Below are 27,859 nucleotides of genomic sequence, written 5' to 3'. Positions count from 1 at the left end.
TGGATCTCTATGTTTACAAAAATGTCCAATTAAATAAGTCGCATTACAGGTCCGTCCAATTAGCTAAATGTCGAACTAATTGTAAATTACTGTACTTTCAATCTGGAAACAATTTAAGAATTGGTGAAAATTGAATAATCAAGAAAGTCCCCAACTATCAATAAGCTCAGAACAACTGCCAAATTCACATACTCATCAGATCCTGGCAAACAAATTATGAAAAAATCAATTTGTGTTTTATTATTATTTTGGATAATGTTTTAGAAAGCATTGAACTGTATTTCCTAAACTCTTTTTTGGAAGGTTTAATGGCCCTGAAAAGCGCCTTGTTTTATGGAATGGTTCCAATTTAGAAAACTTAGTACTCGTGGTTTTGAAAAAAAACCATTTCGAACGCCCTCGATGCCGCCTTGTTCTGGATTTGCCACCAAAGCAGTTTGCATAAAGAACAAACTTTTTTCTTCTGCTACCTGATGCCGTTTTGCGATTGCGTTTGCCACTCGCCACTCGCTGCAACTGCCTGTTGTCTTGATGTCCACCGAACCGAATGTGTTCTGTTCCGAATGCGGGTTTTCTTATCGTCGCGAGCAGCTTTGCCAGCTCACTCGATCACTTCGGCGGCCGAAACTATATAACACCGGCTAGGTGGACTGGTGCACTGGTACTAACGCGCTCAGCCTAGCTACCCTTGCGGGGAACTCCAGATAAACACGGTTCGAGCGGAATTTTGCCTTTCCCTTCACTTTTCCTCCTTTACCATGTCCAGACATGGCTGCTTGGGTTGGTTTGGATCGTTACGGCAGCGGAGCGGGGATTTTTAAGCTGACTGGCTGGCTCGAGAATTACGCATATGTGAGACTGCGACCAATGTTTCGTTCATTTTTTTCTTATTCCTTTCCAATCGTGCTTCATTCTATTTCGCTGCTGCTCTGGTTGCCCGTTTTGGTTGGTACGATTTGAGGAGCACAAAATGGACCAATCAAAAATAGGCACATAGGGCATTTTGACAATGCTTGATATTTCACAATTATTCAATTATTTATCTCATGAAAAATGAAATGTTATTCGTTATGATAGATGCGTAGATATATTTCCTATCAATTGATGCAAAAACCTTTGCGATCTATTGAGAAATGCTCGAGCGTTCCAAATCTTGTATTTTTTCCTACTTGTTCAGTGCCTAGATTTCCATTTCACCCCCTATATCTTCCGGTTAGACGTAGTCCTACGTCAAAATGATATTTATGTTCGAGAATGATAATTATGTTATATGACATTGGTGAGTTTATTTTCTTTATTTCATCGATACATTACACAGGAGCCATCTAGTCCAGGGCCACAAAGGGCGGCTTTCATCTTATTTCATTCCACTTCGGTATCTTCTATCTTGATACGCACCATCCAACGACTAATCACCATCCTTCGCAACGACTAATCACCTTCGCTCGCCCATTAGCCCCCTCTTGTACAGTTTTTACGTCAATGATATGAATGATTGTCTAACTAGAGACTGCACGCTGAGACAACTTGCGGACGATGGAGTTATTTCCATCACGGGTACTAATCCCGTCGTTCTGCAAAAGTCGTTGCAAGATACCCTGAACAATCTGTTCACGTGGGCCCTCAAGCTGGGTATCGAATTCTCTACGGAGAAAACTGAAATGGTCGTTTTTTCTAGGAAGCACGAACCCGCCCAATTCCAGCTTCACCTATCCGGCAAAACGATCAAGCACTCGATGTTTTTCAAATACCTTGAAGGATATTTTGACTCTAAATGTACCTGGGGAATACACATTGCGTATTTGAAACAGAAATGCCAGCAAAGAATCAATTTTCTCCAAACAATAACCGGAACATGGTGGGGTGCCCATCCAGGAGACCTCATTCAGTTGTACAAAACAACGATATTGTCAGTGTTAGAATATGGCAGTTTTTGCTTCCGATCAGCTGCCAGGATTCATATTCTCAAGCTGGAGAGGATACAATATCGTTGCCTGCGTATAGCAATGGGGTGTTTGCATTCGACACTTACGATGAGTCTCGAAGTTTTGGCAGGAGTACCCCCGCTTACTCTTCGGTTCACAGAATTATCCTACAGATTTCTCATCCGTTGCAAGATCATGAATCCATTGGTAATTGATAACTTCGAAAATCTACTCCAACTGACTCCTCAGTCAAGTTTTATGTCTTTATACCATGAGTACCTTACTCACGACGTGCACCCTTCACCAGGCATCTCCAACCAAGTTTGCTTCCCATACTTCCGCAATTCCTCTGTCATTTTTGATCTGTCCATGCGACAAAAGATCCATGGAATCCCAGATCACCTACGCCCCGATTCTATTCCGCCGATATTTTCGGCAGAATAAGGGAAAGTTAGATCTGATCAAATGTTCTTTACTGATGGTTCATTCATAAACGGGTCCACTGGCTTCGGCATCTTCAATGAAAATTCCAGTGCCTCTTTCAAACTCAAAGATCCTTGTTCCGTGTATGTCGCTGAACTGGGTGCGATATATTACGCATTAGGGATCATTGAAACATTGCCCATCGACCACTATTTTATTTTTTCAGACAGTCTCAGCTCAATAGAGGCAATCCGCTTAATGAAAGTTGATAAACGCTCATCTTATTTCCTAACAAGAATAAGACAACTATTGAGTGTTTTGGTCGAAAAATTATTCAAGATTACCTTAGCATGGGTTCCCTCTCATTGCTCGATTCCGGGGAATGAGAAAGCGGACTCGCTAGCTAAGGTGGGCGCTTTAGAAGGCACACTTTTTGAAAGGCAAATTGCCTATAATGAATTTTTCCACATTCCTCGTCAGTATACGCTCGTAAGTTGGCAGCGCATGTGGAGTGGTGATGAGTTCGGTCGTTGGTTACACACGATTATCCCTAAGGTCTCGACGAGTGCATGGTTCAAGGGATTGAATGTAGGTCGTGATTTCATTCGCGTGATATCTCGGCTTATGTCCAATCACTACAACCTAAACGCGCATCTCTATCGCATTGGGCTCGCAGCAAACAATCTTTGTGATTGTGGCGATGGCTACCACGACATCGAGCATGTTGTCTGGTCGTGTATCCGGTTCCATGCTGCTCGCTCTCAGCTCTCTAGAGCACTGAGAGCACAAGGCAGACAATCGGATATCCCCGTCCGGGATATCTTAGGTAGCCGGGATCCTGATCTTCTGCTTCATCTATACCTGTTCCTCAGAAACGCCGATGCCAACGTTTAATGATGTTTCCTCCGTTGTGTCCCCGTTTCATATCCCTCCTATCCGATCGATAAACTTTTACTTAGTCGTGGCAATACATAGGTTGGTTGTGCAGTCCACTGATTATTCAACAAGAGCCAAAGGTTGTACCGCTCATGACAACTCTACACGAGCTGATGATTGCGCCGGCTAGTGACCATTCTATCCTGGATTCCTCGAGTCGAGAAAGACGCACCACGCTAGATATGGGGTACAGACAAGGGGGGCGTTGCTGATTAATGGTCAGCTGCATCCCAATAGGAAGTATCCCGTGTCGGGCACACGTACAGAGCATCGAAGACTGCGACATACCAATTATGAGAACACTTGTAATACTAACCTCGAGTCAACCGCGAGTAATCGGTTACATATTACTAACATAGTCTAAGCAAACATTGTCAAAATATTGAACTCCCGGCCCCGTTAGGCTGACGCCATATGAGCCTTAATAAAATATATATTTTGTCATCATCACTCGGTTGTAAACACTGGTGGAGCGAACAAACAATACCCAACAACCAAACCAAAAACGGCCCTTTTCAGGACCACCAAATCATTATCAAAGAGTTGAACGGTTTGAGCTTGAGCTTGAGCTTGGGTAGACTGTACACTTCGTAGTTGCTCTCCGTGATTGACCTGAACCAACCAAATTGCACAAAGAACACACAGAATGACGCTTGGGACTAGCAAATCATTCTCGTCGTGCAATTTTCGGTGATTCGAGCTTTAAATGGTCAATAACGACGCCGGCCACGTCCTTACAGTCACCAGGGGAAGGGAAGAAATGTTAGTATGATATTCGCCGCCCGAAGGCCAGAAGGGTCGCTTCTATAGCGTGGTTCCCTAGCGTTTATCATGGGAGGGATAGTTGTTAGTAGGGAGAGGTAAAAATCAGGATTCACTGAGGTAAGTGATGTGATTATGTGAACGCGAACTATCGACCACTCGACGAAACAAAAATCCGAAAACCGCATGTGTTACAATACGCGGCAGAGATTATGGTATCCTGAGAAGGAAAACCTGTAAAATAGATTGGACCGGCTTTTTTTCTAGTATTCATCGCACGTACTTTTTATCGAAATTCAATCACTCCGGCGGAGATTTAACTGTGAGAAACCTAAAAAGGTAACCGAGAGAATTCCTCCAAAGCCAACCGAGCCGGCAATATGTTCCATTATTAATTACGCCTATTCTGTATCGAACTGGGAAACCTGACAAGATCACCGAGAAAATACTTCTAGAGAAATCGTCCTGACAATATATTCCATTATTTACTGCGCGTATGCTTTTTCGTCGTTTCAATTGGTCCTAGAGGAGCTCTCCCGGTCATCCCCTCAGGCCCACGAAAAGACATCTCCACGCCGTCGGGATTGGATTCCTCCATCCGCGGGCAACCCGAGAAGGCCACCGAGAGAACCCATCCAAAATCAAACGAACCGGCGATATATTCCGTGAACCATATTCTGGAAGAGAGCATTGATCGGACAGTTTTGGAAGAATATGAACGACATTGGAAATTCTAGTGTTTCGAATTCATCAAAGAGTTGAACGGTTTGATTCTTCAAACATATCCAAATCAGCATGCAACAGATAGTCTAACGGAATCCTACGTCAACTATGCGGTCGTGTCTCGGATACAACATTTCTGTGACTTTTTTTTATTATCCGAGGAGGGCCAATCAAACTTCATCCCATGGCATTTTGAATGTTTTTATTGTCAGTTACACTTGCAGAATCAGATGAAGAGGAAGACTATCGTCTCATCACAGTACTTTTTCCATGCGAAACCTATGTTTATCTATCTCTCAAACCTGTGGGCTCAGATCAGATCGAGCTCAATGATCTTTTGGATGTGCCCATCTTGTAGGAAGTTGATGAGTAACACTCGCTTTCGCAATGCTCTGAGCTCCACGAACGACCTTTTACAGGCGGTTGTCGGTCAACACAGTCAGATGCTTGAAAGCTTGCGAGGTGAGATAAAGAAAAATACAGACAGAATAAACAAAGTTGCAGAAAAACAACTTCTTCTTCTTCTTTTTTCTTGAGGAACCATCTGTTGACGGTTCGATGTGAGGGCCTGTTACTGCAGACTATATGCCCTGTGTTTTTCTGCTGACCGCATACTGTTGTGTTTGTAAATGCATTCTAATGACTTTGACAAATGATCGCACATGTTGTGTTTATAAATTCATTTCAATGACTTTGACAAATTCCAATATTTCTTTATAAAAGAATTGGTTCCCAGATTCGAATAGTTCAGTAAGCGTAGCAAAATGAGTTTCATATGAGAATTTGGATCGTGATACAGCGTATCTTGGGCAACCCATAATAACATGTTCTGATGTTTCTGGTACGGCGCAAATCTCACAATTTGGATCATCTGTTATTTTCATTTTTGCCAACCAAAATTTTGAGAAGTTATGTCCGGTTATGAGTCTGTTTAGGAGCCTGACTTCATATCCTTTGAATGTGCTTCCAGTGTACCACGGTTTCTCCGAAAATACAGGTTGAATCGAGGAGAAAATTTTGCCCTTGTCTTCTGAATAAACCTGATACCAGTCTAAATTTCTTTTCTGCATCTGTTTTTTAAGCTGTAACATTGCGTCATTGAGTTGTAAACGATTGCTGATTACGCTGGTTGTTGTTAGTCCTCCTTTTGCAAGCTGATCCGCGATCTCGTTTCCTTCTATATTGACGTGGCTGGGAATTCACTGTATCCGAATGTCCCATCTTCTGCAGATGGTAATAATATCTGTAACATTCTTTTCCGCTAATCCAGATTCTTGTGCGTTTTGCAGTATAACACATGCTGCTCGTGAGTCAGTGTATATAACCATTGCACTTTGCTGTTGTTCCTCGATGATATTCGTGGCGATTCGAATCGCGTAAACTTCTGCAGAAGTTATGCTGGTTTCATTTTCCAATCGATAACTGATTTTCTGTTTTGAGAACTCTGCATATATACCTACTCCGCACACCGTCCCGTCCTTTGAAGCGTCAGTATATACCTTTCCACGATGCCTATCTCTTCCATTCATCACAAAAAGTGCCAATTGTTTCAACCGCATAGGATTACAATTTTGCTTCGCTGAGTTTAAACCTTCTAGGCAATCGAAGATTTCGATTCCTTCAACTCTACACATCTTGATCAATGGATCAATATTGTCAAAAATCCTTTTGTTACTCCAATATAATTTTTCCATGTACGTATATTTGGACCATTGCTCGCTGTCTTCTGGTAAGTGTACTTTTCGAAGTTGCTTAGCTACTACATTACCTGTAGAAATACACCTTGCAACTTCTCGTGATGCAACGTATTGTTGTCTGATGTCTAATGGACCATGTCCGCTTAGACCTGCCAATGCATTGAGTGGTGTCGTCCTAGTTGCGCCAGTCACCCGGCGTAGGCATTGATTGTTCGTCACAGTTAACATTTTGCGATTTGTTGGTTTGGCGTTGTTGTAAATACCACAGCCGTATTCCATAACACTGCGGAAAACTGCCTTGTATACTTTAAGCATTACGTCTGGATGAGTACCATTCTTCACACCGCTAAGTATCTTAACCATATTTAGGCGATCTTGAATTTTCCTTCGTGTGTCTTTGATATGAATTCCGAAACTCAGAAAGCGGTCTATAGTTACTCCGAGATATTTATGATACGGTACTGTCTCCACTAATGTGCCGTTTATTCTAATGTCTAAAGTCTTGTTGTTGTTCATAAACAGCACCGCTTTGGTTTTGTCTGGGTTGATTTCAAAATTTAGAAATGTTGCTGCTTCCAAAAACGTACCGATGAAATTTTTAGCGGCTTCATTCAACTTTTCTAGCGTTTTTGCTCTAACAAGTAGACCAAAATCATCTGCGTATTGCACGAGTGCTCTATCTTCCCGACTTATCTGGTGAAGTTCTAACGTATATACGTTGAAAAGTGTTGGGGACAAAACATCTCCCTGGGGCAAGCCATTCGTGATTCTCCTGCAAATACTCCGATCGCGCAATTGGAGGCTGATTTTCCTCTTCGTAAGAAACGATGATATCCATGACTGTATATCCACAGACACGCCGAGTATAGACATTATATCCACTAATTTTTCTACTTTGACCGCATTGAATGCATTTGAAAGATCGATACATATTAAAGCAGTCACAAAATTTTCTCTTTTGCTTGCTTTTATCCAGTTTATCACAAAGGAAACGCAAGTGGTCGTCGATAGATGTTTACGAAAACCGAAAGAGGTATCCGGAAGCACCCCACCTGATTCGAGGAACTGTTGTAAACGGTGTAGTACTGCTGAATTCGCTACCTTTGCCAACGTTGGTACTAACGAAATCGGTCGCTTTCCTGTGGGTATGCTCTGGTCACGACCATGTTTTGGAATAGCAACCACCTTTATAATTTTCAGAGATTCGCTTACTATTCCGCGCCTCCACATGATATTGATATCTTCGATGATCTTGTCCGTTACCTCTGGGCTTAGACACCTGAGCAGTTCGTAAGTTAATTTATCTTCTCCTGGCGCAGAGACTTTTCGTTTAGAGTTGAGTATCATTGTCCAGTTCTCCCTCGTCAGTAAGTCATCCGTGGCTACTTGAAGTGGATAAAATGGATACTCTATTTCTGGAGCTGAGTATTGTGCACCAAAATGTGTATTAAGGAAACATTCAGCTTCATCTGCATCGTCGTAGATAATTTTATTTTCTTTCCTGCTGATTCGCTTTCCTGTTAGTCTACCTATTTTGAGCCACAGTTCTTTCGATTCGGTAAACGGTCCGACTTCATCCGGAAATTCTTCGAACTTCTTTTTAATTTCTTCTCGTTTTCTTCGTAGAAAAATTGCAGCTTTCCGCTTTAACTCTATGAGGTTCTGCACACTGGATAATCGGTTGAATTCTTTCCTTGCTGAATTTTTCTCCTTCCATGCTGTCTCAACGCTATCTGACCACCAAAATTTCGGTGTGCGAACATCTTTCTTCTTGTTCCTCTTATGAATCGTTATGGAATTTCTTGTTAGATCTTCTATAGTTTGCACACTTGATAGGTTCAGGTTAGAGATTTGTTCAGTAATCCTCTTTCTGTCAAAAAAGAACCCTGATCTAGTCTCATTTTCACTTGTCCAATCAATTTCAATTCCGACATGATGGCTTCCTATGCCGAAATCTAATGTTTTCCAACTCATATTGTTAATCAATTCTCTCGAACATAGTGTAACATCGATTGCAGTAGATCGTGCATTATTACAAATAGGTATGAATGTGTACGAGCCATCATTTAAAAAGAAAAGATCACTGTTGTTGGAAACATCTACCAGAATTTCACCTTTTCTATCACAGATATCGTCACCCCAAACGAAATGATGTGCGTTTAGGTCTCCTCCAATCAGCACTCGTTTAAAACCTTGCAAACCGTGGAAAATTCTTCGTATATCATCTTCAAATACCTTCAATGTAATTGAGGGGCTCGCATACAGTGATACTATTACTAAATCAAGGTGTATGATCCGTACACTAGTCACCTGTGTCAATCTAGAGACGATTGGAGAAGGAATCAGTTTGTAGTTCAACGAATTTTCCAAATATATTCCGGCCCCTCCATACTTATCATCTCTTGAACTAGGAATATAATGGAAACCAGTTATTTTGTATTTGTTAGTGTTTTCCATTGCTTGATCTGTCCATGTTTCCGATAAAATCGCTGCTGAATATTCATATCCATTGAGTACACGATGTATTTCATTTTTATTTCTGCTTAAGCTTTGTACGTTGGCTTGGAGTATTTTAAAGGTTTTCTTCGCCATTTGGGATCTCTGGTAGGTGTTCCATTTGATCTGTATCCATAATTATCGTGTTAGTCAGATTGAAATGTTTCATAGTACATCTTCTAAATGTCTCTCTCACGTCCATGTCTTCGTTCACATTTTCGATAAAGTCCGCGTAGAAAGACATAATAAGCTCCTGTTGTCTACGGCTTTCCGTGGCTTGCATCTGGTGGAATTTTTCCATAAGGAGTTCTTCCTTTTTCTTGAATTCTGCTTCCAATCGCTCCTTTTCCGTCGATTTGAGGTTTTTGTTCAATCCAGTTCCATTTTTTGCCTCTGGTATCTCTGCAACAATAAGATTTCTTTGTTCAGTAGTTTTATTAGCAGCTGTTTGCACCAGTGGCTGTTCACTTAAAACTCTCTTTTGCGATTTTTTCTTCGGATCCTCCTTATACGTTTTAACAGCAGCATGTACTGCTTTCCTCTCTTGATTGGTTTTTATCCATTTCTCACGCATTGGGTTCTTCCAAGTGAATTGGCCTTTCGTTAGTTGTGCATATGTTTCTGCTACTGTCGGGAACTCCTCCACATTTCGTAATGGTTCGTACATATTTTGTAATTCAGGCACTTGTTCTCGGGCTTCTGCATACGTCCAGTTTCTCTTTGACATTAGACGTTTAATATCGTGTTGTCTTTTCCGCTCGGGACAAGTTTGATCTACCGAGCTATGTTCGGATGACTTACAGTGAACGCAGTGGTATGTTTTCGAGCATTTTTGATATTCTTCTTGTTGTTCGTGCCGTTGACTGCAGCGTTGGCATCTCATTGCTCCTTTGCAGTTATCTGTCTTATGTCCAAATCTCAGACACTTCAAGCATATTATTACTTTCGGCCTAAATGGCTGTACACTGCTGGAGCAGCAGAACATCTTGACGTTTCTTGGCAACGTTTCTTGGTTTGCACGGAAATTTATGCTTATTCTGTTTATCGGTACTTTTCCAATGCCTTCCTCATACCTTGTCATCCTAATAACATCCATTATTGGCACTTCGCTCTGGATCTCCGCCTTGAGTTCGTCCACGTTGATATTTGTTGGAACACCTGCGACTACTCCTGCGATACACACCAAATGTTTTGGTACATATGCTCTATATGCGCTGTCTCCTTTGTTAAAAATTTCGATCAGTAGATTAGCTTTCACGTAACTATTTACAAAGACCATGATTTTGTACTGTCCCACGTATTTCATATCACTGACGTAGTTCTTCATCCCTAGATCTTTCAGCGTACTTCCGAGCGAAAATTTGTTAATTTTTACGTTTTCTGTTCTCCCCTGAAGTTCGAAAAAGATTCGATACGGTGCCATATCCGTTATGGTGTACTCAAAACTGCTCAGTTTTTCTGCTGTCTTCTGAGTAAAACGGTCCGATTCTGCAACCCATTTAGTTCCTCTATACTCCGTGTTTTTTTCACTGTTTTGCTTGAACTTTTTTGCAATCGCTCCTGTGCTCTTCATTGCACCCGGATCCGGTGGATCCGTCACCTCCTCCTCCATATTCTCCAAGGTTGTTTATGATTTTCTTTTTCTTCTTTTTCTCTTTTTTCCAGTTCACTCAAATATGGTATTTCGTAAACAAAACCAATAACGCTGCCCAATTGTAGAATTGGAAATAATCAACTCCAATTCTTTCTTTTTTTTTTTTTTTAAATATTAACACCGATTTGATAGTCAAAAAATGCACAACTGTAATTTTCCGAGAGAAAAACGTAGACGCGTCTGCATGACGAGATTCCATGATCTGCAGAAAAACAACAGCAGCAAGGTCTCTCTAACCGCTCGCCCTGGCCGATAGTTCAACCAAGGTCAACAAAGTGTCCTCGCATCCAAATCGACCCGCCACAAGTCGAAGAGGATGCCACCCGTACGCTTTGAGGTAGTAAAGAGCTAGACCCCGCTTTGTCCGTTCCAATCGTGCATACCGCTGCACGAGAGCCTAAATTCTGGCTGTTTTTATCGAGATTTTCTCCACACGCCACTGTGGAGGAGATCTCAAGTCTCGTACAGCGGAATCTAGAAATGAATGAATCTGTTGAAGTGATCAAGTTGGTTCGAAGAGGAGTTGATCTCAATCAACTCTCCTTCATATCGTTCAAGATCGGAGTGGGGATGAAGTGGAAGGAAAAAGCAATGCAGCCAACAAGCTGGCAAAAGGGAATTTATTTCCGCGAGTTTGTGGGTACCGAACGTAACAACACTATTTTTCGAGACGAGCGACGACGAGATGGTCCATCGCAGCAGCGGGACTGTTTCTCCACACCGCTCGCTGCTCCCATCCAGCCGACGGTTGCGATGCAGCAATAACGGAAATTTGTGTGAGGAGTCTGAAAGGGGTTATGAAGCGAATATTATGCGTATTGTAAACAATAATGTCCTAAGTCTACCTACTCTATCTGTTGTTACCGATGGAATAGAGTTTCGTCCTGTTGCTCCGCTGATCGTGGGAAACCCTGTGGAACAGAAAACAGTAATTAGCATATATTTTCAAAATATGAACAGCATCAAAGGAGTAGAAAGACAGAAACATTTATACTTATCATCGCTAGAACTAGACTACGATGCTTATGCATTTGCTGAAACTTACCTGGACTCTTCTGTACAAGACGGTATACTATTTCCTTCGTGTTTTTCGGTCTATCGTTGCGACAGAAACACGCTTAATAGCGAAAAGCGAACTGGCGGTGGGGTGCTTGTTGCGGTCCATCGTCGCATCATCAGTACAGAGGTTGCTCGAGCTGAAAACAATGAAGCGATCTTTTTTTTTTTTATTAAATCGTTTATTTTTACAGGCTCAGTTACATAAGTTTAAAGGAGCCAAACTCCTATCTGTATAGTTACAAGTATACATAAACATTTTTTATTAATTCTAATGTTAATGAAGTAGAGAACCGATTACTCGCGGCTTGCTCGAGTTTAGAAGGGTGACATTTTGTTTCAGGAAAAGGATGGGATATAAGGATATGTTGACAATGTTCACACTCACATTCGCACTCACATTCATCATACTCAATTCTTAAGCCTATCTTATATCTAATATGTATTTACATTTCACCTTATTCTATTGTTAGTAAGAAGGGATTTGATTTCTCGCGAAGGAAAAGGAAAAGGAGAATATAAGGATATAAGGACAATCACACACGAAGATCGATAGCTTTTAGGAAGACATATATTTGGGACATGTAATCAAGGTCTAACCGAGCCAACACATCTCTCACCGGCACATTGGGCTGCCTTCCTCTAGCCCGAAGAGAGTTTTCTAAATTCGATCTGGCAACAAGATACTCCTCGCACGACCAAACAACGTGTTCGATATCGTGGTAACCTTGGCCACAAGCACAGATATTGCCATCGGCAAGATTAAAACGAAAGAGTAGCGCGTCTAACGAACAGTGATTGGACATGAGTCGAGAGAAGGTGCGAATAAAGTCCCGACTTAAGTCCAGACTTTTGAACCATGGTTTGAGGCTAACCTTAGGGATAATCGAGTGAAGCCACCGACCCAATTCATCTTCGTTCCACTTACGTTGCCAGTTAGCGATGGTATTTTTACGGACTAAAGAATAAAATTCATTGAAAGCGATTTGACGCTGATAAATATCGCCTTCAATTGCACCTACCTTTGCTAATGAGTCAGCCCTCTCATTACCCGGAATTGAGCAATGTGAAGGGACCCAGACAAAGGTAATGACAATGTGAAGGGACCCAGACAAAGGTAATGAGCTAAGACTATCCGTTACAATGTAATAGTGTTCAACAGGTCGTGAGGCGACGCTGTCCAGCGCCCAATGAATTGCTGTCAATTCAGCAATATACACTGAGCAAGGATTCTGAAGACTGTGGGAGGTGCTAAAAAATTCGTTGAACACTCCAAATCCTGTGGACTCATTCATAGAGGACCCATCAGTAAAGTACATATTATCACAATTGATACGCCCATACTTTGCATTGAAGATCGTAGGAACGATCCCCGATCGATGATAATCTGGAATTCCATGGATTTTCTCCTTCATGAACAGATCAAAATGTACAGAGGAATTGATGTAGTCAGGAAAACAAACACGGTTGGGAATATACGAAGAAGGATCAACCTGCATGGAGATGAATTGATGATATGAAGTCATGAATCCAGAATGAAAATTTAGCCCGATCAGCTGCTCAAAATTTCCGATCACCAATGGGTTCATAACCTTACACCGGATGAGGAACCGAAGAGATAATAAATTGAAGCGATCTTTTAGTGGGAGTACGCCTGCCAAAACCTCGAGGCTCATGGTATGCGTTGAGGGCATACATCCCAATGCAATACGGAGACAAAGATACTGAATTCGCTCGAGTTCAATGAGGTGTGTTTTGGCAGCTGATTGAAAACAGAAACTGCCATACTCCATCACTGAGAGAATAGTTGTTCGATACAACATTATAAGATCTTCGGGATGGGCTCCCCACCAGGTGCCGGTAATTGTACGGAGAAAGTTTATTCTTTGTTGGCATTTTTTACTCAGATACCTAATATGGGCCCCCCAAGTACATTTGGAGTCGAACCAGACCCCAAGATACTTGAATGACATAGCATGAGTGATCGGTTTACCCAAAAGTTGAAGCTTTGGTTTTGCTGGTCTATGCTTCCTAGAAAAAACCACCATCTCTGTTTTCTCCGTGGAGAATTCGATCCCTAGCCCAATGGCCCAGGTTGAAAAATTGTTCAAAGTATCTTGTAAGGGTCCTTGCAGGTCGGATTCGTTTGATCCTACGACAGACACCACTCCATCATCTGCAAGTTGTCTTAGGCTGCAATTTTGTGTAAGGCAATTGTCGATGTCACTTACATAGAAGTTGTACAAAAGGGGGCTTAAACATGAGCCCTGGGGGAGGCCCATGTAAGAGAACCGACTTACTGCCGAATCTCCATGAGAAAAGTTCAAATGTTTCTCACAAAGCAAGTTATATAACATATTATTCAATAGAGGCGGCAGTCCCCGAGAGTCTAATTTGTCTGACAAAACCTCTATTGAAACAGAATCAAAGGCCCCCTTTATGTCCAAGAATACTGAAGCCATTTGTTTTTTTTCGGCGTAAGCCATTTGAATTTCTGAAGAAAGCAACGCAAGACAATCATTCGTCCCCTTGCCCCTGCGGAACCCATATTGTGTATCTGAGATTAGGCCATTCGTTTCAACCCATCGATCAAGGCGAAACAAGATCATTTTCTCCAACAATTTCCGTATACAAGACAGCATTGCTATTGGGCGGTACGAATTGAAGTCGGACGCGGGTTTTCCGGGTTTTTGAACAGCTATAACTCGTACTTGTCTCCAATCATCTGGAACAATATTATGCTCCAGAAACCGATTGAATAAATTTAACATGCGATGTTTCGCCACATCAGGGAGGTTTTTCAACAAGTTGAACTTAATTCGATCCGATCCCGGAGCAGAATTGTTACAAGAAAGGAGAGCAAGAGAGAATTCTACCATCGAAAACTCGGAATCAAGATCGCACCTATCTTGTGGTATATCTCGAACAATTTTTTGCACAGGAACGGAATCGGGACAAACCTTCCGTGCAAAATTAAAAATCCATCGATGTGAATATTCTTCGCTTTCATTCGATGAAGAGAGATTTCTCATGTTTCGAGCCACTTTCCATAATTTTTTCATTGACGTTTCTCGTGACAAACCTCCCACGAAATTTCGCCAATAAGCGCGTTTTTTCCCTTTGATCAAGTTTTTAAATTGATTTTCAAGGTCCAAATACGTTTGAAAATTCTTAATGGTTCCACGTTTCCGAAAAGCTTTAAATGCGTTCGATTTATCCTGATAAAGCTTGGAACATTGGCTATCCCACCATGGATTGGGAGGCCTTTGACGAAAAATGGAGCCTGGGATGGGTTTCGTTTGAGCGCGAACCGCGCTGTCATATATCAAACGAGAAAGGAAGTTATACTCCTCCAATGGAGGCAAACCATCTCTGGAATTGATGGCTAGAGCAATTGCGTCCGCATATTTTTTCCAGTCAATGTGTCTTGTGAGGTCATATGCCATGTTTATAGATTCAGAAGAATTCGAACCAATGGTGATGGAAATTTTGATTGGCAAGTGATCACTACCTACTGGATTACATTCCACTTGCAATCTAACGATAGTGAATTCGAGCAAAGCGAGAGGTCAAGAGCACTTGGGTTAGCAGGAGGTTTAGGTACACGTGTTGTTTCCCCAGTGTTCAAAACGGTCATATTGAAGCTGTTACAAAGGTCATATATCAACAATGAACGATTGTCGTCGTACTGTTCCCCCCAGGCAGTTCCGTGAGAGTTGAAGTCTCCCAAGATCAATCGTGGCTCAGGAAGGAGTGAGCACATGTCAACAAGTTGCTTGCGGCTAACCGCAGGTCTCGGAGGCCAATACAAGCTGACAATACAAAGGTCTTTGCCTCTGATGTTTGCATGACAAGCAACAGCTTCGATCCCCCCAATAGGTGGAAGGTCAATTCTAAAAAATAAGTGGCAATTATTGATCCCCAATAGCACCCCTCCGTATCTGTCAACACGGTCCAAGCGTATAATATTAAAATCGTGGAAAGAGATATCATCTCGCGAAGAAAGCCAAGTTTCGGACAGAGCAAAAAACGTCACAATTGAAGTTATGAATTAAACGTTTGAATGCATCAAATTTAGGGATAAGACTACGACAATTTCACTGTAAAACAGTGATATCTCCGACCTCTCTATTTGAATTAGACATCAAGAGAGATAATCATTGCAAGGAGGGGCCATGTTTGCATCAATTGTTGCAAAATTGTCTTTAATACTGAAAGCATTGAAATGACAATGGTTCTGATGGAGTCGGAAACATTAAAACACTTGAAGATTTGGTCCACAAGGTCAGACAACTTTATAAATCCCGATTGGGAAGTTGAGCTGGACGGAAAAATAGGGACATTTGGGGTTTTTGATGTCCCCTCGAGTGCTGGGTCGTTCGAAGGTGAACTATTCCCACGGAAGCCAGGAGGAACCTGATTTTGCTTGTCCGCTGCACTCGATTTTTTAGGCATGCTAACAGGAGGGTTAACCGGAGGGGCTTGTCCTTGAACTTTGGGAGTGGTCACATTTTTGCGCCGGGGATTCCCTTTGAAAATGAACGGTGTGCCCCCGTTAGCTGTGTCCGCTTCCATTTCGTCAACGGGCAACGTGGCGAAGACATTTTGTGTGATGATTGGTTGTTGTTGTTGGGCCAGTGGAGAAGCGCCCTTTAAAATATCCGCAAAAGTTCGTTTTGAGCGTTCCTTCAAAGAGCGCTTCTGTTTCTCCCAGCGACTCTTGTAAGTTTCACAAACTGAGAGCTCGTGTGGGGATCCCCCGCAATATGGACATTTATGCTCAGTCGCACTGCAGGATTTCCCCTCATGTTGCTCTCCGCAAGTGGCACAGCGCTCCTTGTTGGCACAATAATCTGAAGTGTGACCAACTGACTTGCATTTTTGGCAAGTCATGAGCTTTGGCACGAAGAGTCGCACAGGCAGTCTTAATTTGCCCACCATGACGTAGTCAGGGAGAGCGGAACCAGCAAAAGTTACTCGAAACGAGTCTGACGGCGTGAATTTAGTTTTTCCCTTTTCTTGGGATACTTTCCCTAGTTGGCGGCTGTCCAAAATTTTAACGCCCACCAACGGGAGTCTTTTAAATTTATCAACTCCTTTATCATTTCACACGTCAGACCCGTTTCAGTTATCACCCCCGAGATTTCTACGTCATGGGACGGCACGTAGACACGATACTCTAGGGAGAATCTCTCGTCGATCACAACTGCATTTGCGTGTTTCCGATCACTCACGACAACACGCAGTTTGTTCGGTCTAACCTTAGAGATTTCGACCACGGAGGAATAATATCTTGCCAGATCTTTCGAAACCTGAATGACATTGATGGATTTTCCGTTCGGTTTGGGCCGGAAAAAAAACAACCCATGGGCCAGCTCCAGGTGAATCTTCTGGATAGACCTTGACACGAGGAGAGGAAGCAACTGAGGGGGAGGTCGAGGTCGATTGTTGAGCGGGAGCGGGATCAGTAGGGCTGGGAGGCAAGTTCGGGAGTTGAGCGGAAACGGGAGCGGGAGAATGAGGGGGTGAAGAGGAAAGGTTTGCAAATTTTCTTGAGGGAGGCTTGTTGAGGTGAGTTAACTCTTCCTGTGAAGAGACATCTTCTGAGGGGGGAACGCGTTTAAGCGACTTCCCAGCACCCGTAGCTGGGGAGGGAGAGACAGTGGATTCGATATCCATGTCAACGCTTTCTTCCCCTTCTGCCATTTAGAATGGCAGATGTACACTTTCTTATAATTTTTGCAATTTTTTTTTTATAATTAACCTTAACCTAATAACCTTAACCTATTAATTTCAGTATACTTATTATGCACACCAGTGCGGATTATTTATAACGGTGCTGCGTGTTGATCGTTCGGTACAGCTGAACCCGTGTATCGCACCACGCGGTGATGATGTCGAAAAGGTGCTACGGCGATAACACACCAGCACACAGCGCTCGCGTGCAGGGTTTCTTCCTCTCGCTTGTTGTGTCTGCTTCAATGAATTCACAGGGAATCCCGTTAGTGTCCAACACTCACTTCACCAGCCACGAAAATAACGGTATCACTTCAACGATGGACGATAACGATATAAAACCGTCCGGCGGCTTCGAGCTTAGGAAGACGAATGTCCAATGAATGAAGCGATCTGTGTTAAACTGAAAACATTGAATGGAAATGTATTTTTGTTTTGCGGATATATTCCACCTACCTCGAATATCGCTCGTTACCACTCGTTCGTTGTGTTTGTTGACTCCGTTATGAACATCGTTCAGCCGGGTGACACTGTGCTCGTGAGTGGAGATTTCAACCTACCGAATTTAAATTGGAATCAGTATATCGAAGAAGGGGATTATTCGTTTCTCTTACCTGAGCGAATTGTTTCACAAAGTGAAGTAGCCATTGTTGATGGATTCTCGTCGTCTGGACTGATGCAAGTTTGTGATATACCGAATCAAAACAATAAATATTTGAATTTGGTGTTCACCACTGACCCCGAATTATGTCAAGTTGTTGTGACAGACCCGATTATTAAGCACGAAATTCACCACTTCGCTATGCAAATCACGATCACTATTGCTACACTGCGCGAAATAGAAGTTGAGAAGTCCAGGAGGCACTTAAATCTTAACTTAATGGACGCGACGTTGGTTAAAGAAGCACTAAGGAGTGTTCCGTGGAATGACATCTTCATATCGTCAGCTGATTTTGAACGTGATGAAGAAAGTTATAGGCAGCACGCCACATCAATGTTTGAGTTTCTTAACTCAATTGATGTTTTTCACTGCGGACTCGAATGTTCTACAGTTGTATGCAACAGTGTAGACTTCAACGTTAGGTCGCTGTATTTCGTGCTGTTCACCATTTTCGCAAGGTTTGCCCCTTTTAATAGGGTCTACCCGAGATCGACAACCCCGTACCCGGAATGGTTTTCATCAGCTGTTATTCGAGTTCTCAAGGACAAACGAAAAGCGTTGAGAAAAATGCATAAGAACAGAAATCCGGAAAATGTTACTTCTTACAAACAGCTGCTGCGGTCGTTCAAAGTGTTACACAGAGAAGCGTATCAAGTGTACATCACTGGGATCCAGAATGGGATAAAGGAAAACCCGAAGTCATTTTGGAAATTCGTGAATAGCAAACGAAAAAAATTGGGGAATTCCGGACGTGATAAGTTACGGTAACCGATCTTCAACTTGTGGACAAGAGACCGCCGAGCTCTTTGCGGAGTATTTCAAGAGCGTTCATCAAAATGACCAACCGAGAATCGCCAACTCTTCGACTGACAGGACCGATGACCTGTTGGTTCTCTCGCATCGTGAAGTGAATCAAGGTCTATCGGATTTGGACCCGGGTAAGTCAGCAGGACCAGATAGACTCCCCGCAAAACTTCTGGTAGAAATCAAGGATGAACTTATGGAACCCCTGACTACTCTATTCAATTACTCGCTTACGTCCGGCTACTTCTCACCACTGTGGAAAATCTCGCACATTACTCCAATCCATAAGAAGGGCTCACGTTCAGATGTCGAAAACTACCGGGGTGTTGCAATCCAGTCTGCGGTGCCAAAGTTATTTGAACGACTTGTTTACTCTCGCCTCTATGAACGTATTATCGACCGTGTGTCAGCAGCACAGAAGGGTTTCGTAAAAGGAAAGTCAGTTGTGACGAACCTATGCGAATTTTGCTCTACCGTAACGGATTATATATCTAAAGGGTATCAGGTGGACTGTATATACACAGATATGAGCAAGGCATTCGATGTAGTAGGAATAAGCAGCATAATGCGCGCGGTGGCTGATTTCGACATTCACGGAAAAATGTTCGAATGGATTGGGACGTATCTGGAGAGCAGAACACAATATGTGAAGGTGCACAACAACGCATCCAGGTCTTTCGGTGTTAGTTCAGGTGTTCCGCAGGGTAGTCATTTGGGGCCTATTCTGTTTGTCATGGTCATGAATAAACTATCATCATGTTTGGCCAACGCAATAGTGCTCATATACGCAGACGATGTGAAGATTTTCTTGCCCGTGAAAAACATCGATGATTGCCATCTTCTTCAGCAAGATTTAGTCAATTTTCGGAGATTCGTCGAGAGCAACGGACTGAGTGTAAACCCCAGCAAGTGCTCCGTTATTACTTACACCAGGAGAGCTCAGCCGATAACTTTCGACTATAGGCTAGGAGGTACAGATCTACAACGAGTAGAGTATGTCCGAGACTTAGGCGTGACGATGGATCAATCCCTCACGTTTAACCTCCACCTAGAACGAATAGTCAAGGAAGCGCTGCAACTATTTGCTCTCACTCGTCGTTTTGGGCAAGAATTCACTGACCCGCATGTAATTCTGAGGATCTACACCAGCCTTGTACGGTCTAAACTCGACTTTGCGAGTGTAGTGTGGCGACCGCAATACGATCTGCATATCCAAAGATTAGAAAATGTCCAGAAAAAGTTCCTGAAGTTTGCGCTGAGGAATATAGGATGGAGAGGAGAACACCTGCCAGTATACGAAGATCTCTGCTGTTTAGTAGACATGGATACTATCAAAAGTAGACTCAGAATCACGGATATGACTTTCTTCTGTAAACTATTGAGCGGACGGATAAGAAGTCCGTGTCTCTACGAACGGATAAATATTAACACCAGCCCCGTTTCTCTTCGTCGCCGGAGGGTTTTTGATCCACCTCTGAGGTCCAGAAATTACACCCAGCACGAACCTACAACTCGATTCATGCGTGAGTTTAACATGCTGCAAGAAGTGATTTCCATAAATATGACAACAGAAGAAATTCGAAGAAGACTACGATTATTTTTAAGAGATGAACTAAATGTATAAGTGATGATGTGTTTTATTTCTGTTTTCATGTTTAGTCTTTATGATGAGTTTTATTTTCCATGTTTAGTTTTTAAGAAAGATAACGGGCTTGCAGCCTATAATCTAATAAACATTACATTACAAACCAAATAAAGGCATAGTTCCGCATGGATGAACTTCACTTCAAATAATATGTATGCATTCATCTGCCATGGTATTGATAATTCGAGTTAGCAGTTGTGATGCGAGGTGTTACCCCCCTGTGGCGCACAATTAAAATTTTCATCTTCAATTGGCAAATCGTGAACCGCTGTACCGAGCACTTAATGAGCGATATTTACCACAGAGAAAAAAAAACCAAGTGGAGACGCGCGCAGAGAGTGAAGGGTACCAATTACAATGCGTCCCCACCCTTTCCCGTTCCATCGATTTCCAATTCCAACGATTTTCCTTTGGAGAGTTGACGCGCGGAAAGAAAATGAAACCAAAACAAAGCAGAGGGGGCGGCGTGCGTTGGGGGTGGGGGGGTGTGTTTTTCCGATACCGGTCTGCAATTATGCACTAAACCCCACACCATACCTTACCATGGTTGATGTAGGCATGATAGGCGGAAAATTCGTGCAATAATGCTATAGTAATGAACAACGCATACACACAAAGAAAGAAAAAACACACAAGGTGCCACTAAATCAACGGATGCGGATGCGGGCCGCGTGTTGTTGTTGATGTTTGTTGTAGGCTCCACCATAACACCTGTTGATTTCACACCGATAAACATCTTTCAAACGCGAGCACACCGCGCTCTAGCGAATGCCACTCGCGGTGTGACAAATCGCCGCTGTTTTGTAAGAAAACGCAAATTATGTGTGAAATTAAGCGGTCAGAATATGCGCACACGGTTTCGTATTTTCGTAACGAAAGGAAAATCGTTGCTTGGCGTTGCTATAACGACGATCACCACCAATTTGAGTTGCCCAAATCAGTTGACCTCGGGCTTTGAAGAAGGCCTCAAACAAAATTATAGTGGTAAATTAAATCACGAAACAATAATTAAATCGGAAAACAAATTTAACACAATTCACCTTCGACAGTTCGCCAAAGTTTGCCTCCCCAAGCACTGGACTAAGCGGGTGAGAGAGCGGGAGTGAAAGAGGTAACACTGAATCAGGCGTGATGTTCGTCGATGCGGTTCATTTAACCTGAATATCTGTTGGCGTAATGTGTACCATTTCCGTCCCACCGCACACCTCTCTCGCACTGTTTGAACACACATTCTCTTTCAATATTTATCGAATGAGACCTGGAGCTTGACCTCACCAGCAAACATCATGTTCTATTAGCCGAACGTGAACCGTTTTCAACAGACAATGTGGTTTATCGCCGGGAACATGCTGAACCGTTTGGAGCATCAAACATGTTGTTGAACTGGGAGTTGACAACATATTATGTAAGCATGAACGCATTGACGACCACATTGGGAATGAGTGTTTAAAATGCATATTTTCGTCTGTAAATAAATCGATTGTGGTAAACTTGATCCAAATGATAAAGAAAACACCATTACTCAGTAAAACACATTAGCTAGTGGATTGTTAGTTGTAATTTTATTTTAAAACAATGAATTGAGAATTCTGAACGCTTATAGCTCAGACATTTCTCAACAGATCGTAAAGATGTTTGCATCAATTGATTGGAAATATTTCTACGCATCTATCTTAATAGTGAAAGTTTTAGTTTTTTAAGATAAACAATTAAACAATTTGAAAAAGTCAAACATTTTCTAGCCGCTCTAAATCCCACGTTTTGGTTGGCCCAAATTGTGTATCTCGAATTGTACCGACAAAAATGGACAACCAGAGTAACAGCAAAATACCGTTTTGTCTCAAATTCCGAACACTTCATTTTTAAATATAAATTCACTAAACTTTCATGTTATAACTAATTGAAATACTGAAAACACAGACATTCTTTGAGGTATTCACTTCATTTTGACATCATTTACAGGTATCAATACAGCCTATAATTTATAGTATTAGACATTTGCAAAAAGGCGACAGTCGAAACCAATGATAAAATGTTTGCGTTAGCAAATTCCGTAAAAAACAAGCATCGTTCATTTTTCAGTTTTTGTAGTTGTTTCAACTGTTTTGATTACTGTTTTCATGTTGAGTGCTAGAGAATGTAAGAACCTAGAATAACCGGGTGAAAAAATAATATTTTATGTAAATTTACTGAACTTTAATGTTATAAATAATTCAATAATCAAAACCCTGAAATTCTTTGGGTTATAGCCTTCATTTTAACATCATTTACAGGTATCGATACAGCCTATAATTTATAATATTGAGCATTTGCAAAAAAGTGACAATCAAAACCATTGATTAAATTTTTACGTTAGCAAATCCTGTCAAAAACAAGAATCGTTAAGTTTTTTCAACTATTTCGTTTGTTGTTTTTATGGTAAGTGCTAGAATTTGCACGAATCTACAATAAATGGATGAGAAATCGATATTTTATGGAGAAGTCTTTATTAACATTAGTGTTCGGAATATAAATAAGGTTTCTACGCATGATTCAAATTGCGAACACTTTTTGAATGTGAATTTACTGAACTTTCATGTTAGAAATAATACAATAATCAAAACCTTGACATTCTTTTGGTTATAGACTTCATTTTAACATCATTTACAGGTATCGACACCGATAGAGCGTCCTTGGGTCCGAAACCATGTAAACTATAGAAAGCAAATACAATCAATAATTACGAAAGCAAAATCCAATTTTTTTGCGAGTATAACATTTTTCCAAAAAAAACTAGCTAATTGACTTTAATTTGATATATTGATCATATGAATCGGTCCAGTTGTTCAAAAGTTTTGATTTTTTAAAGAAATTCATCTTTGCTGTTCGAAATTTGACACAAAAGTGTTCGGAATATGAGTCACTGACAAAAATGGTGTTTGAGACAAAAGTGACTAAACATATTTTTAGTTTTTCACCATGAGTATTTATTTGTAAATCAATTAGTAAATCAAAGTAGTAAAAATAAAAAGAAGGTTCTATTGTATCCAAAAATCAATTTAACTTTGCGAAAGAGTACCATGTTGAGTAATGAGACACTGTTTAATGACCATCAAAGCTTAAGTGTTCTGAATTTGAGACAAAACGGTACAATTTGAATCCTCAAAACAATCGTAGCGATCCACCGTGTGCATGTAATTTTATTGAAGAGAAATAAGGGGCTGTCCACATAACACGTGGGCACCTTTAAGGGGAGTAGGGATTACGAAACTGTCCACGCTTGTCCACTGTGAGAGGGGAGGCAGTAGAGATAATTTCCACGCGGACAAATTAAACGATTTACAATTGCCATACAAATGAAACACAAATTTCTGCATTACTCGAGAATTAATCAAGCAAACGAAACCAAATTTGGCATGTGAAGATTTTAGGATGCAATAAATGTTTTTACGGTGGTTAGATACTCCTCCCCCCTCTCTAAGGGAGGAGGGATGCCATACAAGAGAAACACAAATTTCTGCATTACTCGGGAATTAATCAAGCAAACGAATCCAAATTTGGCATGTGGAGGTTTCAGGATGCAATAAATGATTCTATGGTGGTTCGACACTCCTCCCCCCTCTCTTAGAGTGGGCTGTCATACAAATGAGAAACTAATTTCTGCATAACTCGAAAACTAATCAAACAAATGGAGCCAAATTTGGCATGTGAAGATTTTAGGGGGCACGAAACGTTTCTATGGTGAATAAACACTCCTCCTCCAGGTGGTTGAAAAATCTTGAACGAGAATTATGTCTGAAAATAATCTGATATTATAATTTAGAGTTTTGGTAGAAGTACTAGGAATTTTTTAGTAAAAGGTAAGTTAAACGGGGTCGAGTAGAAGATCAATCAATGAACAGTTCTGCGATTGGACTCTTGAACTTGCGCTTAGTAAGAAAACGTGAATGTTTGAATGTATTACAAACAAAATAACAGTAACACAAAACAAATTTTGAGCGGGACGAAGTTTGCCGGGTCAGCCGGGATCCCTAACGTAACGCAAGACATACCCCTAAAACATTACAAGTAACATAACCTCGACCGGTGACTACTTAATTTTTTGAACATCATCATATCTTTATTCATTGAACCTCACCATACCTTGTTCAAATAGATATTCAAAATCAACATACAACAAATATCTTAAAGTAATCCTACGTTAACTATTCAATCATGGATCGGAAACAACCCTTCAATTTTCTTGTTTAAAAAAAATAGCATAAAACAGAAAAAAAACATGAAAAGAAATTCAAGCGCAATCGATTATTTTCTTGCCTTTTTTTAAAACGTATTTTTCAACGAGTTGGGTAGGGCGAGGCTAGTTGGTCATAGGGGTTAGTTGGTCAGTGACGATATCTTGGAATCTGAGCGTCCAAAAAATTAGCGATCTATGGATGAAAAATAGCGAATTGCTGATACAATAAAATATGCAAATTGGAATTTTTTTTTATTGAGTAGGTTAAAAAATACGGACATGGTTCAGATTTTGCCAAAAATCATTCACGGTTTGCGCATTATAAAATGTGCTCTAAAACTGGTTAATAACCATGAAAAAAAAATCGGCTCAAACATAAAACAAAGGTTTATTGTACGTATTAGCTTGAAGTGTTAATGGAAATCGCTTTTAAAATTATGTTTATTGAATTTTCATGAATATTCTTTTTCTTATATTGAGGGGCTAGTTTGTCACACAAATTACTCGTTTGAGAGCAACGCATATAAAATTTTCAGGTATGCCGTGTTTCACTACGCAAGCTATTTTTATTTTTTGACGATATTTTCGGCCAATAGTTAGAATTTCATGGAAATGATATCTTTTAAAAATCCTCGTACGCTATCATATTGAAATGTCTTTACATATTTCATAATGTCTTCAAAATGTCTTCACAAAATCAATTGTATTCAAAATGAAGACATGTTTTCAAACCTGGCATCTCTGGATCGCCACAAAGTGGAAGAGAGACGAAATCGCTAGAAAAGATTGCCTGACTATTTTTCAACAACGATGATAATTTGAAATTTTCATATAGAGGCGTTTTAGGGGCGAATGCACTGGAAAATTTAAAGCCTCTTTTAAACAAAGAAGAAGAAGAAGAAGAAGAAGATAAAGGCGAATGAACTAAAAAGTTTCAAGCCTCTTTAATTCAACATCATCATCATCATCAATTTTCATTAATTTGTTTTTTACTTGCTACATGATATTAGTTAACTGTTTTTGTTTTGATTCAATTAATTATTTTTTATGAAGGAAACTTCTAATGGAAAAACGGTTATTATTTGCTCAAAAAACATGCCTATTATTGACCAACTTACCCCGAGTGTGGGGTTAGTTGGTCAATTTATTCTGAAATATAAAGACGTTAAATAAAAGAAAAATGTCAAATAATTGATTCTCTGGTTATTTTTCATTGAAAGGGTAAAAGGTAAGCTTCATTGTGGTACATAACATTCTAACGCCAAACTTCGTACCACAAAGTTATAGCCAAATTTATTCAAAAATGACCAATTAGCCCCGCCCTACCCTACCTAACAGCCCTGCTAGTACAACCAATTCAGCATAACCGAAAAGACGCGATTCATGAATTACGTTATGCTAAAAATACGGTTTTTTGTGATATATTCGATTGAATTTTAATTTAAAATAAACTTTATTTTATTATACACCAAATTGAACTTATCACATCACTGTCTGGATTACAATTAATATTTGACATTGAACTCAACCTATCATTTATAGGTGTTCGACAAAAGAGAGCGAATGCTTACTGACCTATCATTGTATTGTTTGAGTCACAAGAAACCAATTCTATTATTCATTGTTATTTATTGTCATTCACGCCATTCTATTCTATTCAGTCATTGATGTTTTTTGATCACTCATTATCAATTACTGTTAATGTAACTCAGTGGTAACTCAGCTCGTAACTACATATAAGTTGCAATCAATTCAAACTCAAATATGACTTCAGAGTCCATTTAAGAAGGCCATCAGATCGGAGTCCGTTTACTGTGAACTTCGAGAAGATAAAGGAAATACCGCAGTTCGCTTCATGATGAAAAATAGTGGCAGTAATCAAACCAATATTCGTTGTATTCTAGAGAACTTCTTCGATATTCATGAATTTGGAGAGTAAAGTCTGTCCTAAGCTGAATGACGATACGCTTAATGTCATTTTCGTGCTGAAGAATTATTTTGGTAGTCATAAAGCGATTTGAGGAAAGGAAGGAGCTACGCACGTTTGTATGCTTTTGACAAATCCAAAGAGACAATGTCACTATGCATGTCTCATCTAACGGAATATTTCAATACAACGAGCTGACGCAACCGTTCGGGTATGAAAGGAGGCAGTCTAGAGCGAATCAATTCATTGTTTTCTTGTATATAGTAGTGCTAACATCACAGAAGTGGAATGAATATCGAAGATTAGTGAAAGTGGAAAAGGTTTTCTTATCCACACGTGGATAGATGCAAAACTTCAAAGAGTTCACATGAGTCCATCCAATACAGTCCATTTCGTAGGAGGAAAGTCAGCGGATTTCCTGTCTCCTATCCTACCAAATGTTCAATGGAACAAAAATAATTTCGTCATTCTACGTCAACAATGCGGTCATGTCTTGGACACAACATCCCAGATTTTTTAACACTTTTATCGCCCAGAACGAATCGGTCGAGTTTCTTGCGGGACCCAAATTCAACTCTCGGTGCGCTAGAGAAATAAGCGGGCAACGATAATAATGAATTCGGGTTCGATTCAGGACTACTTTTCTGTTGAATCCGAATGAAATCAACTTACTGCTGATTAGAAAACTTATTAAAAAAAACTAGAAATGGGTTATATCTTTGTTATAACCGCAAAGTGGACGTAGAACTAATGTTGACTTTGCAATCAATAAGTAACAAGCATATACATCTTAGACACTTTCGCTTTCGAATAAAGTGATAATAATACCAATTCGTTTAGCCAGAAAAAAATTATTAACGCCCAAAGGGGGAATCGATTCTTCCTCGATAATACCCAGTGCAATAATAACCCCACCCCAAGCCCCGACAGTTGGAATCATCGTTGATCCGGAGCAGGATTATTAACGCTTGAAAAGAAATGGATTCCTCCTCGGAATTACACAGCGAAAATAAAACCCCCTTCCCAACAATTCCAACTTCCCAAAAACGACGATCGATTGCAACATTCGTAAACAAATAATTTTATAGCGCTGCTTTCATATATTCGATATGTAATATAATATCCACCACACCATGTCATATCGTATTCTTCACTATCAAATCCAGTCAATCAAAAGTATTGCCAACTTGAATGTACC

At 40.7% G+C, this 27,859-nt stretch overlaps 1 protein-coding gene and 1 long non-coding RNA gene across 9 annotated transcripts in view; one reads left to right on the top strand and one right to left on the bottom strand.

Moving 5' to 3' along the window:
- Window positions 1-27,859, top strand: part of LOC129764724 (protein phosphatase 1 regulatory subunit 16A) — a 639,202-nt gene that overhangs the window by 502,777 nt on the left and 108,566 nt on the right. The window lies entirely within an intron of this gene.
- On the bottom strand, window positions 11,260-17,897 carry LOC129764726 (uncharacterized). The gene is made up of 4 exons (XR_008741202.1): window positions 17,488-17,897; window positions 11,662-11,812; window positions 11,466-11,527; window positions 11,260-11,401 (listed from the first exon to the last, which is right to left on the bottom strand). It is a non-coding gene; the product is annotated as an uncharacterized LOC129764726 (long non-coding RNA).

The sequence above is a fragment of the Toxorhynchites rutilus genome, chromosome 2 (genome assembly GCF_029784135.1).
Source record: "Toxorhynchites rutilus septentrionalis strain SRP chromosome 2, ASM2978413v1, whole genome shotgun sequence".
NCBI lineage: Eukaryota > Metazoa > Arthropoda > Insecta > Diptera > Culicidae > Toxorhynchites > Toxorhynchites rutilus.
The sequence above is the reverse complement of the archived record's forward strand: the minus strand, read 5'-3'. Positions and strand labels throughout refer to the sequence as shown.